Genomic DNA, 15,000 nt, shown 5'->3' with positions numbered 1-15,000 from the left:
TCTTTTGGGGATCATTTTACAGACTGGGAAGGTTTGAAACGTCAGCACGTCTATATCGATATGTAAGGTAGACAAGAGGTCTATTTAACCAGCACTTTAGCTTTTTTTTTCAGTAATTCTATACTGCTTACAATTACTTCCAATATGGCTTCATCTTGTAGAGGAGACAGAAGAGACAGAAAGAACGAGAAAAGAAATATCGGTTATTTAAATTTCAAAATCACAAAAAGAAATAATTAGAAAAAATTTTGAATGGAAATACAATAAAAGATAATTATGAAAATTTGACAATTAAGTAAAGGATAAACTTTCAAGACAGGCAGCAAGCTTAGCTGCATATCTGAACATCAGATTTTTATGATATAAACTTATGAAAAACAATTACAACTCACGTAAATTGTCAAACGCAGAGAAATCTAGAGAGTAGTCAAAGGTTTCGAAGAGAGCGAAAAAGAGAAAATATTAACGCTTTAGTTTCGTTCCGTTTCCTGGAGCTATATATTCGGTTGGTGCATAATTATTGCGGCTTTTTTTCAACAAATTTTATTCAGCAAAAACAATAACAAGTTCAAATTCCACCGAGGTCGACTTTACCTTTCATCCTTTCGGGGTCAATTAAATGAGTACCAGTTACGCAGTGGGGTCGATATAATATATTTAATCCGTTTGTCTGTCCTTATTTGTCCGCCTTGTGGGCACTAAAGAAATAAGAAACGTTAGCACACCGGGCGAAATACTTAGCGGTATTGCGTTTGTCTTTACATTCTGAGTTCAAATTCCGCTGGGGTCGACTTTGCCTTTCATCCTTTCGGTGTTGATAAATTAAGTACCAGTTACGTACTGGCGTTGGTCTAATCGACTGGTCCCCTCCCCCAAAATTTAGGGCATTGTGCCTACAATAGGAAAGAATACTATGATTCTTCTTTCAAAAACCGAATACCATTCCTCCCGCTCAGTCCCTTAACTATAAAACTCTAGTAGCATGTATAAATCAGTAAGGTGGAGAGCTAGCAGAAGCACTACCGCGACGGGCAAAATAGTTAGCGACATTTCACCCGACTTCACTTCCTGCATTCAAATTCCTCAGCGGTTAACGTCACTTTTCATCCTTCCAGAGTCAATGGAATAAGATTTACTTAGGCACTGGAGTCGATGCTATTGACTTACTTGTTCCTCTAAATTGTTGGCCTTGAGCCAAAATTTGTAATTTAGAAAATCTGTTAAAAACTTGAAAATGATTGTCCTAGATGCACGTCTCGTTTCTGGTTTTTAAATACTGATTATCCGGGTTCCAATTGTAGTACATGAGCCTCAGATTTTCCTTAGTGCACCGCATCTTTTTGTCCTCCATTTTGTGAGCTGAGTAATCATGCTTGTTACTCATTCAGCAGAAACTTATCTTCTTTAAATGTTCGTGAACAATTCGATCAATCAACGCCAAAATCCCAGAATAAGCACTTTCGCATGCACCACCACTCATTAATCTTTGCAGGATACTCAACAGCAACAACGTGTCACCGTTTACCATTTACTTGTTTTTAGTCATTAGACTACAGTCATTCTGGAGCACCGCCTTCAAGTATTTTCGCCGAGAAAATCGCCCCAGTACATATCATTTTAAAATCTGGCTCTTATCCGGTCGGTCTCTTATGCCGAACTACTAAGTTACAAGGACGTAAACACACCAATACCGGTTATCAAGCGGTGGTGGGTTACAAGCACATACACAAGCATACACTCACTCACACACTATCACACCCTATACGATAGACTTCTTTCAGTTTCTGTCTACCAACTCCGCTCACAAGGCCTTGGTCGGCCCGGGGTAATAGTAGAAGACACTTGCTCAAGTACCACACTGTGGGACTGCACCCGGAACCATTACTACATAGCCACGACTCAAATAATTACAGAGATTGCTCTGACCGTGATTCATCTTCAAAGGATCCACCCCACCCACCGCTTCCTTGATGGCATTCATCATAGATTTACATTTCTTTCGGTTTAGTTGTCTCCAGTCTCAAAAATACATTAATTTCTGATTCTGATTTTCTTCGATCATCGTCAATTTTTGCGATATTTTATTGCTTTTCAAGTGTAGTATGTACCATACTTTTCTGTACCAACGTAGTTATGTAAAAAAATAAAAAAAACGAAAGAGAGAGAGAGAGACAGATAGCCCCTTAGCCCGTTCCGTCTTTGCCTCAGAACAACAACTACGAAATGACACCTAGAGAGAGACCTGCACCTGCAATAGGCTGGTACTGACCTAAAAGGTTAAATGATAAAACTGATCTCAACGGGACTTGAACTGACAATACAGAGAAGCCAAACATATGCTGCAACACATTCTATTTGCTGCTCCAACCTCTCCCGTTATAACAGTTTACAATAAGGCAATAAAGATATTGTGATTTAGAGAGCTTGCTTATAATTACACTTCTGGTTTGACCTGGGAGCCATGAAATAACAATTACAGTAATATGTTTTGAAATCCTGAAAACATCTGCAGTTGTTCAGTATCTCGTTCCCATAGCTACTCGGTTTTTTGATGAACAGACAAGATAAAAATTTATCAAAATAGAAGTAGAATATGTTTTCAAGACGAATCTTCAATTTACTCCTCTGACCTGAAAATGAAATTGAAATGTCAAGGAAGATATTTTATTAAGAATTGATAGCTATAATTTTAATTTACTAATCTGTGATTTACATCTGTCATTAATCCCGGAAATAATTTAGATGCCTGTGGATTTAGAAAGAAATAAAATTGTTCAAGAAAATTGTAATTAAAACTTTTTTCTAGATCAGAACAACAGCCTGAATTAATTTTAATGTTGTGTCAAGAGAGAAAGCGACATAATATTAAACAACACTTTGCAATATAACACTAAAGAATGCTTATCACAGAGGCTAATAATGAGATGTGTGATTATTATTTCGAAAATGACTTCCCAAATCTCATTTCAACATTTCTTAGCGAAAAGTTAAACAACATCAGTAACATGATGTGCGAGATAGTAAGAAGATGATTTGCAAAGAAATAGATCGAGCAAGTTGTTGAAAACGAATAAAGAAATCGCCGAGGTAATAAGGAGAGTTGATTAAATTTTCAAGCAAATAATGTTCATTATGACAAGCTAAACAACAATTAGCATATTCACTTGTGTATAGGTCACACTCTTATATAAGTCGCATTTGTGTATAAGTCGCATTTGTGTATAAGTCGCATCTCTAGTGTTAAATCTGGGAACAAAAATTTCCCCTTCATATTGAGACTTGATATCAGTTTTCATATTGAGACTTGATATCAGTTTTCTACCGTGTATAATTTTATTTTTATTCATTTTTGTCTTTTTTTTTGTTAAAATCAAGTATAAAATAGTGCGACTCTTACTGCTACTCTGTCGATTATGACGTCGTGGGTTCCAGTTGATCCGATGAACGAAACAGCCTGCTTGTGAGCCTTTCACAGACACTCGTAACCCTCAACATAGTTCTCAGGGAGATTCAGTGATACAGAATGTGATAAGGCTGGCCCTGTGAAATACACGTATTACAAATTTTTGTCGGGTGTGTGGATTGAAGCAACGTGAAATAAGGCTCAAGAATACAACGCGCCGCCGATAATCGGTGCGACTCTAATACGAGTAAATACGGTGGTTTAATGTAAAAGAGTAGGCAATTCGTGGTTTAGAAGTATGAAATTCTGTAAAGTCATGTGACTGACAGTAAATGAACTGGTTTCAAGGTAATTAGTTCTCTTCGTGATGTTCTAATTTGTTATGCAGCTTAGATTTTGCTATAATTGCAGCACAAAGGGGCACATAATTTCTAGTTAGAAAAGAACTACCTATGTAATATTTACTTATGTAAGATTTGAAATAAGGCCTGGCCGAGTTGTTTATGACTTTGGCTCATAATTATAACGTTAGTTCAATTCCAGAACCTAACGAGCAGTGTGCTGAAACTTTGACCAAGGAGCTTCATTCCACGTTAATCTTCTCTACGCCGCTAGAGCGTTGACCCAGCTTTCAGTAATGGTTTCTTCGCCACTGAAGATGTTAACAAGATTATAAAATACTGTTCCGTGGCTCCCAGATCAATGCACACGCATCATGTGCAGCCCTTTCTCTATTGCAAATATTGTTATCATTTTTATAGTTCAGTGAATTTATAGTAAGAATGGCACCCAGCTATTGATAGAAGTCCCCTAACAAAATGAAAATATCCAAATTTGCAGCAATCATTCCTCGTATGACTGATTGACAATGGATATCCAAAAGTATCTAAACAATGCATTTGCAGGAGATTGGTATAGTGGGTTAAATTGATAACATTATCTATTTGTAATTAGTTTATTACGTTTTTGACAGAAAAAAAGCTAAAGATTAGACACTTGTGAAAGTTTCAATTAGAATATAAGGTGCTGAAATTACATACAGTTAGTCATTTTGTGTTATTACAGAACTGAACTGCCAATTCAATGGTCCTTACTTTAAATCTAAATCATCAGCATTTCTATTGTATTAATATTGTGTCTTTCAATTACATTATTTTATTTAACTTTTGGGAATATATATATGCTGTTGTGTCTGGGAAGAGCCATTCTCTTTCGGTGCCTTATAATTTAACATATTCACCGGTAAAATTTTCACTTATTTCTTTTTTTAGTTTATGACGGATATTTGTCTCATCTTGCTTGCTGTTAGCATAACGTTTCGGCTGATATACCTTCCAGCCTTCATCGGGAATGAAAACCTAGGTTCGAAATTTCCACAAGACACCTGATGAAGGCTGGAGAGTATATCAGCCGAAACGTTGTGTTAACAACAAACAAGATGAAAACAAATATCCCTCAAATCTAAATAATGTAAATAAAGTTCGATGACTGCCTTACAAAAATAGAAAATGTTCTAGTTACATTAGAACTACATTAAAACAACTTCTTATGGGAAATTTCAATCTGCCCAATGTCGGATGGCCTGAAGGACTTCCTTTCCCAGGAATGGCGCGTTGGGGACAAGGACAGGTGAAGTCTCCCCTGAGCCTCATCAACGCTTTGTACATGGAACAATAGTACTCCAACCAACCCGGGCAGGTAATATACTTGTTTGTTGTTAAAACAACGTTTCGGCTGATTTACCCTCCAGCCTTCATCAGGTGTCTTGGGAAAATTTCGAACCTGGGTTCTTATTCCCAAGACATTTTTCGATGTTATTATTATCATTATTATTATTATTATTGTTCAGTAGTTTATTTTTATAACGTGCTTTCACTTCATTACCGAGGGCAGCTCTGTGCGCCTTGGGTATGTGCTGTGGTTTGCTGTGGTGCTCTTGTGGTTACTGTATTGAAAGTGCTTTGCGTAGGATGTGTGCTGTGCCCAGTAGTGCAATTTTCTGTATGCTATATATATTTGTAAGTCCTGGTGTTTTTGTTATGTATTTGTCTAAATATTTTTTATTATACCTAAGGCACCTACTATAATAGGAATTGTTTCTGTTTTTAGATTCCACATTCCAGTTACCTCTATTTCCAGGTCTTTGTATTTTGAAAGTTTTTCCATTTCTTTTAGAGAAACGTTGTCATCTGCTGGTATTGATACATCAATTAGAAAGCATTTTTTTTCTTCATGATCTTTGACAACTATATCTGGTCTATTTGCATTAATTTCTCTATCTGTGTGTATTGGCATATCCCACAGTATGGTTGCTTTCTCGTTTTCTGTGACCTTTTCTGGCGTGTGTTTATACCATCTTTTTTCTGTTGTTATTCCATAGTGTTGGCATAGCTTCCAGTGTATATAGGTCCCAGTTCTGTCGTGTCTGTGAATATATTCCTTCTTAGCCAGGACTGGGCAGCCAGAGATATGATTTATTGTTTCTTGTCCATCTCCACAAATTCTACAGTTACTTGTTATGTTTCTTTTCATTATATGTTTGTGGTAATTTCTGGTGGGGAGGCTTTGGTCTTGTGCAACAATTAAACATCCTTCAGTCTCTGCTTTGAGTCCTGAGCTTCTCAACCATTGCTGGGATTTTTCTCTCTCTATTTCTTTTGCATTTAGTTTAGCCCAGTATTTACCATGTAGGGGCTTTTCTTGCCATCGTTTTATCATGGCCCGTTGCTGTTCTAGTTTTAGTCTGGATTTCATTTGTTCTATAGCTTTTGTTGTTTCTTCTTCTTCTTCTTCTTCTTCTTCTTCTTCTTCTTCTTCTTCTTCTTCTTCTTCTTCTTCTTCTTCTTCTTCTTCTTCTTCTTCTTTTTCTTCTTCTTCTTCTTCTTCTTCTTCTTCTTCTTCTTCTTCTTCTTCTTCTTCTTCTTCTTCTTCTTCTTCTTCCTATTTGTTAGGTAGATTGATTTCTTGTTTGTATTTGTCAGCTTCCTTAAATACTGAAAACAGTTTTTTGTTTTGCTCGTGTTTTGTGGCTATTTGTATTAATTTTCCTTGCTTCTGGAGTAGGTATTTTTTCAATCCTATGGTGGTTATTTTATAATAGTTTTCCAGCTGTATAAGACCCCTGTCACCTTCTGTGCGTTGTATATATAGCCTTTCTATGTCAGATTTTGGGTGGTGCATCCTATATCCTGTCATTATTTTTCTTGTTTTCCTGTCTATTTTAGATAGTTCGTTTAGTGTCCAGTTAAGGATGTTGTAGCTGTAGCTTATAACTGGGACAGCTAAAGTGTTGATACCCATTATCTTGTTTTTAGCATTGAGCTCTGTTTTAGTATTGATCTAACTCGTCTATAGTACTCTTTCTTTATTTTTCTTTCATTTGTGTATGTTGTATCCTATCTAGTTCATTGACTCCTAAATATTTATATGGTTGGCTTTCGTCTTGTTCTCTTATTTCATTGGCTTTATCTAGTGTTATATTGCTACTTTTAACTAATTTTCCTCTTTTCAGGGTTGCTTTGACACATTTTTCTAATCCGAATTTCATATCTATTTCCTTGGTAAAGCCGTGTACTGTCTGTAGTAGTGTTTCTAGCTCTTTGTCATTTTTTTTGCATATAATTTTAGGTTATCCATACATAAAAGGTGGCTGACTGTTTTGCCGTAGCATTTTTAACCGCATCCAGTTCTATTTAGCAATTCAGTTAAAGGTGTGAGTGCCAGGCATAAAAGGAGTGGAGATAGCGTGTCTCGCTCGAGTATTCCTCTTCTAATGGGGATGGCTTTCGTTTTCACAAGTCCCTCTTTTGTTTGGAGCTGTAGCACTGTCTGCCATTTGTTCATTGAGTGTCTTATGTATTTTATAATAATTGGTGCCACCTTGTTTATGGCTAGTGTTTCCAGAATCCACGTGTGGTGAACAATGTCGAAAGCCTTTTGGTAGTCCACCCAGGCCATACTGAGGCCTTTCTTCTTTCTGCGGCTGTCTTCAGTTATGGCTTTATTGATCAATAATTGGTCTTTACAGCCGTATGAGCCCTTGCAGCGTCCCTTCTGCTCTTCTGGAAACAGGTTGGTCATTTTCCAGGTGCTTACTCAATCTCTGCGATATTATTGCAGTAATGGCTTTGTAGATCGTAGGGAGACAGGTTATAGGTCTATAGTTTTGTGGTTACTCCGTTTCCGTGGATTTGGGGAATAAGATGGTTTTCCTTTTCGTGAGCCATTCAGGCATTGTCTCTGGTTCTGCTAGTATGTTGTTAAAGTTTTCTGCCAGCTTTTTATGCATTCCTGGCAGGTGTTTTAACCAGAAGTTGGGGATCTTGTCGTGTCCAGGTGCCTTCCAGTTGCTTAGTCTTTGCAGTGTGTGGGTGACCTCTTCAGTTGTTATAGGGGCCCAGAGTTGCTCAGGTGCTAAGTTCATTGTTTTAATGGTCCTTTCCTGGGGTTGTTGTTGCTTCACCGACCATATTTGTTTCCAGAATTCTTCCAGTTCTTCTGCTGTTGGTGCTGCAGTAATGTCTATTTTATTTTTACCCAGTTCTTGGTAGACTTTTTGGGGGTTGGATTTGAACTGTTTGTTTTGTTCAAAGAAACGTTGGCGCTTCTCATACCGGCGGATCCTTTGTGCTTTGGCAAGGATGTCTTGCTTTAGTTTTTCTTTTGCCTCAGGTAAGTCATTTTCTGTAATGCTGTATTTGTACAGTATTTTTGTTTTCTTCTTGTTACTTAGTTGTGTTGATTGTTTACTAATTTCGTTGAGAATCGATAAATCTTTTCTCTTTTTTAAAATTTTCTTCTGGATGTTATTTATCCAAAAGGTCTGTTTGGGTGGTAGAACTCCTGTTCGGATGGGTTTGAGTGAGTATCCTGCTTCGTTTGTGGCTGCAGTGGCTGCCGCATATATTATGTCATTTAGCTCAGTGATATTGCCTGTTGTTTCTGTGGTTGTTAATTCCGTGACGGCCAGGTTTATGCTATTTATTATTGATGTTGTTTTATTGTCTATTTTGATTTTTGGGAGATATAATCTGTGGTCCATTATAAGATCTGTGGTTTTCAGTTCTTCGGTAATTCTCATTTTCATAGTATCGTAATTATTAGGTTTTCCTTCGTTATTCCCAGGCTTTAGATTTGTTTTGCCTTCCTTTTCATTCATATGTTTGTTTGTGGTGTTCTGGATTGGTGCTTTTTGTATACTATTATACATCTCTACGGTCTGGGTTTGTTGTTTTTTGTTTACTTCGTTTTTGCCGGAAATGTTACGTTTGTCCTCGTGTTCTGCTATCTCAGTGTTTATATTATTATTTGGCATTGCTGTGTGACTATTATCTAGATTTTCCTGATGTATTTTTCCTTTCAATTGTTCTATTTCTATTTCTGATATCTGTTTTGCTTTTAGAATATATCTTCTTATGTTAGCTAGTTTGTTAGGGTTCATTATTTTTCTTCCATATTTTATATGTATGTGTTGTTGCGTTTTCGTTTTTTCGGTAGAGCACTGCTTTGAAATAGGCGTGTAGGATCGAAATGCATTCCTCACGTGTCCATTTATGCCGCTTTGGTTTTGTTTGCGGGACATGAGGAACAACGTCCGGCCCTATTTTGACGGTCATCTTTTTCGTAGGGTACCGGATCGTTCATTTCTGTTGTCGGATTGTTTTGCACGTTCAGATTTTCGTACTTTTGCGTAATAAGCTTACAGTACGCACTTCTCGGTTGTTATTCTTGGGAGGAATAATACCGGTGTTATTTAATCTGTTTGTAATTTTTTTGTACATGGTGTTTGGGTTTGGAGATGGTCGGAATTTTGATGTAACACGTGTGTTTATGATCGCTGTGCGGGTAGTGGAGGTATAATATATCCCAGTGACACTGGGATATAATATACGAAGCCCATTATACCCATCATGACTACCCATCTGATAAGGGTACACTAGGCAAATGCATCACAAACATTTGTGCGTGACATGGTGATCTCATATCAAGATAAACAACGCATGACCTCGCAAGTGGGGCCCAGTTAGAATTTTCTTCAGGTCGGTAGCCTATCCCGCTCAAAAGGTCCCTGAATAAGGGTTGTTTAAGGATGTTGAGCAAAACACCCATGTTTCCAAATGTGAATTATTCAAACCCCAAAGAATTTCTCTCAACACATGGCTATGATGCTCCCCCACTACTTCTGCTCATGATCAGAGATGCACATATCATCAGCCACCAAGGGACATGCTCAACGGGTTAAAGTAAAAAAAATGACAAGCAAATCTGTGGTATTAAGCAGAATATTTGCTGTAGCCCATCTTTTTATACCAAGACAAAACAATGTACATGATAACACTTCCAATCACTTAAGATCAGAAGCCATGAGAGTCACTGCCTGGTATTGTTATTATTATTATTATTATTATTATTATTATTATTATTATTATTATTATTATTATTATTATTGTTCAGTAGTTTTATTTTTATAACGTGCTTTCACTGCACTACCGAGCGCAGCTCTGTGCGCCTTGGGTATGTGCTGTGGTTTGCTGTGGTGCTCTTATGTTTACTGTATTGAAAGTGTTTTGCGTAGGATGTGTGCTGTGCCCAGTAGTGCAATTTTCTGTATGTTATATATATTTGTAAGTCCTGGTGTTTTTGTTATGTATTTGTCTGAATATTTTTTTTATTATACCTAAGGCACCTACTATGATAGGAATTGTTTCTGTTTTTAGACTCCACATTAGAGTTATCTCTATTTCCAGGTCTTTGTATTTTGAAAATTTTTCCATTTCTTTTCGAGAAACGTTGTCATCTGCTGGTATTGATACATCAATTAGAAAGCATTTTTTTTTCTTCATGATCTTTGACAACTATATCTGGTCTATTTGCCTTAATTTCTCTATCTGTATGTATTGGCATATCCCAGAGTATGGTTGCTTTCTCGTTTTCTGTGACCTTTTCTGGCGTGTGTTTATACCATCTTTTTTCCGTTGTCATTCCATAGTGTTGGCATAGCTTCTAGTGTATATAGGTCCCAGTTCTGTCGTGTCTGTGAATATATTTCTTCTTATCCAGGACTGGGCAGCCAGAGATAATATGATTTATTGTTTCTTGTCCATCTCCACATATTCTACAGTTACTTGTTATATTTCTTTTCATTATGTGTTTTTGGTAATTTCTGGTGGGGAGGCTTTGGTCTTGTGCAGCAATTAAAAATCCTTCAGTCTCTGCTTTGAGTCCTGAGCTTCTCAGCCATTGCTGGGATTTTTCTCTCTCTATTTCTTTCGCATTATTATTATTATTATTATTATTATTATTATTATTATTATTATTATTATTATTATTATTATTATTATTATTATTATTATTGTTGTTATTATTATTATTATTATTATTATTATTATTATTATTATTATTATTATTTAGGTCACTACCTGGAATCGATAATAATAATAATAACAGCGAAAAAATATCTTAGGAATGAGAACCCAGGTTTGAAATTTCCCCCAAGACACCTGATAAAGGCTGGAGAGTATATTAGCCGAAACATTTTGTTAACAACAAACATGATGAGGACAAATAGCCGTCAAATGTAAATGATGTAAATAATTTTTTATTTTGTTTATTAAACGACAGAAAATGTATATTTTTAAATGTAAAAACTTTGAAATATCAGGTTTACTTTGTCAACTCAGAATGTAAAATTTCTCCTTATAAACAATTTGCTTCTTCAGTAAATTATTATTCCAAGGACTGCAGTGTGTTTGGTCTCTGCAATCGATTTAAATTATTTCACATTTTTTCTTTATTTATCTGTTTTATTTTGACATACACACGTCTTCCTGGCTTTGATTTCTAAATTTGTACTGGAATTTACTGTTGCATTCAGTGCTATACATAGAATAAACTCTAAAAATAATAGCAATATTTAATGAAATGTTGCCAAATTCTTCAAATTACCAAATATAAAATTACATTCAAATACATTCAATACTGTCAAAGTAATACCATTCTCTAAGAATGGTTATTTTCATTGTTTCTTGTTTCGTTTCTATGAAATAACTAGAGAAAGTTCCACATTTTTTCTTCACATGACACGTTCAATATTTCCTATAAAAATTTGTCGCAGAACTATTACAATATTTGTCAGTGCCAGCTGATATGGCCCCAGAGATAATTTACTTAGACTTTAAATAAATATAACTATTTCTATCACAATCCTCACTAACAACGATCACCTTTTCCCCCTTAAGCATGAGAATTAAATATTTTAAAATGAATTCTTAGTTTCTGATAATTATTTCCTACTTTCTTTGTGAATCGTTATTGATTGCTGCAAAGCTTATTTTTTTTCTTTCTCAAATCTAATAGATATTTAAATTCATTAACAGTTTTGACATTCTTCATACATCGTTCAGTACATCGGCACCTTCTTAATTTAAAGTAACCCATGCCATTAGCATTTGACTTATCACCCGTCGTTCGAATTTTTTTTAAATAAAGAGCATGACTTCGAAACTGGTATTTCTTTATAATTTGGTCGTGATGACTCTAATAAGTTGGAGAGTTGGTGGTGACTTTCAGCAAAATGCTGCAGCACAACACATTCATATGTTTTGAATAAAACTAAAGACTATCTGAAATAACTTCCATTTGAGACAGCCATCACTTTTACGTCATCGTGAGGAGAATTTTGAGCGGCCTTTTGTAGCAACTATTATAGACTCTTTCACTTTTGTATTTGCCTCGTATTTCTGTTGTGTAGAACAATTTACAACAATAATAAACACAAACGCAGGCTTTATTTTACTTCCTAAATTTTATTTTACGGTTGGTTAATCATTTAGCTAATAATCTCATCGATTATTTCATCGTTAGATCAATAAATCACCTATGTTTTTCAAAGTCTTTTCGTCACCATTCACATCATCAATGATATGCCCGCTGTAATCCTGTTCCACTTCAAATCTGAACTAAATGTTTGATTAATTGATTGATTGACTGAACGATTAATCAAGCAAAAGATAAGTTAATTGGTTAAATGATTAATTAGATGGTAATTGAAAATACGGAAGTATCATAGAACTTGTGTATATGCATATTATTGGCACGATGGCCCTCCCGAAATACAACAAAATTGAAGTTGTTCCTGCTAAATTCCACTTCTTTGTTTTGGACTACTAAATATATTCCTGCTTAAATTTTACAAATGGTTTAGTCTGTCCTCCTCACTTGTAAAATACTGACTATGTACAGAGATTATAAAAACATATTCGGAGGGAAAATAGCAAAATACATAAAACAGACGATAGCGTGTCGTCAAAACTTGAATTTTTCTGTCGACACTGTAATGGTTATATAATTTCAATGTTTCTGCTTCTACAGATCAGATTTAATCATTTTCTATAACAACAACAACAAAAATAACATCAATAATAATAATAATAATAATAATAATAATAATAATAATCATAATAATAATAATCATAATAATAATAATTTTCATCATGTTCCTCGGTACGTGTGTTTGAATGAATTAATGGTTTCATTCAATGTTTCATATATGTTTGAATTTAATCAAACATATATAATAGATGCGTCTGAATAAATTAATTATTCCATTCAAAGTTTCTTACTTATTTCATTGGCAAATATGAAAAAATTTCAAAACAGATATTAGAAGATTTTTCAATCAAACCAGGAATAAGTGACAAAATCAAATTATTATGTCCCATGATTCGCCTCTAATATTAATACGAATTTCAGGGTGACAACGTTGAACGGTGATTGTATAAATAGGCGCAGGAGAGGGTGTGTATTAAAAAGCTTGCTTCTCAACCACATGGTTCCGGGTTCAGTCTCACAGCGTGTCACCTTCGGCAAATATCTTCTACTATAGTCTAGGGCCGACCAAAGCCTTGTGAGTAGATTTGGTAGACGTAAACTCAAAGATGCCTGTCATATATATATATATGTATGTATATATATATATATATATATATATATATATACATATATATATATATATATATATATATATATATATATATATATATATATATATATATATATATAGGGTAAACTTACTTGGAAATGGATGCGTGGCGTCCGATCATATAATAATATAAATAATCTCTCTCTCTCTCTATCTCTCTCTCTCTCTGTCTCTCTCTCTCTCTCTGTCTCTATCTCTCTCTGTCTATCTGTCTCTCTCTCTCTCTCTGTATATATATATATATATATGCATACCTTCGAAATGTGGAGTAGATGAAACAGGGGACAACTGATGAAGGGAATGTTCTTTATGTCGCCTGTCTCGTTTCTTTATTTGTTTCTTTCGTTGTTCGAAGAAAAGGTTTTTTGGGTTTCTTATGTTCTTGTTTCCCATTTTGTTCACATTTTTTCTGACGTCCTGTACCCATATACGTATGTATACATACATATACATGTAGATATGTACATACGTGTATGTTTATATGCATATATATATTTATATATATATATATATAGATATATATATATATATATATATATATATATATATATATATATATATATATATATATATATATATATATACAATGTATATATATACATATATATATATATATATATATATATATATATATATATATATATATATATCTATATATATATATATATATATATATATATATATATATATATATATATATATATATATATATATATATATATATATATATATATATATGCATGTATTTGTGTGTCTGTGTTTGCCAACCATCGCTTGGCACCGATACTGGTGTGTTTATGTCCCCGTAACTTAGCGGTTCTGCAAAAGAGATCGATAGAATACGTACAGAGGTGAATTCGTTCGACTAAAGGCAGTGCTCCAGCATGACCACAGGCAAATTTCTGAAACAAGTAAAAGAATACAATGATCCCTCTGAAATACAGGTACAGCAGAAACAGGAAAAAAGAGAAAGTTGTGGTGGAAGAGTATAGCAGCATTGGCCACCCCCACCCCCTGCCGGAGCCTCGTATAGTTTTAAGTGTTTTCATTCAATAAACACTCACAACGCCCGGTCTGGGTATCGAAACCATGATTCTATGACTGCGAGTCTCCTGCCCTAACCATTGGGCCACTGCGCCTCCACAAATAACAAATATATTATAAAAGAAATCAGCCATATTCGTTTCCAGTCCATTCATTTTTGTCGTAGGTCCATAAATATGTTTCATTATCCTGTTCATTTTCCCTCACCCACATATATTTCTTGTCACGATCGTCTTGGGCTCTGATTGGCGGATTTAATTCTCGACAATTGGGATCTTTAAACTTTCACCTTTTCAAGAATTTAGCGCGTGTTTCATAAGAGAGTTCAATCTTGAAATTAAGTAGGAAATATTTGAAACTGAAAATGTCAGGATTTCTAGTCTGGTTAATGCAAGGATAAATTTTGGTATACCATTTATTTCATTTCATTCCAGTTGTGATGACTGAAGGACATATGTAATGTTCTTCTCTTGATTTTAAGTAATATTAATTGCTCAGGGGATATCAAAGACGGGAACATAACAACAACTAACAAAACAAATAGAAGGAATTAAAAAATAAATAACGGTAAGTA

The sequence above is a fragment of the Octopus bimaculoides genome, chromosome 3 (genome assembly GCF_046866305.1).
Source record: "Octopus bimaculoides isolate indiv1 chromosome 3, ASM4686630v1, whole genome shotgun sequence".
NCBI lineage: Eukaryota > Metazoa > Mollusca > Cephalopoda > Octopoda > Octopodidae > Octopus > Octopus bimaculoides.
The sequence above is the reverse complement of the archived record's forward strand: the minus strand, read 5'-3'. Positions refer to the sequence as shown.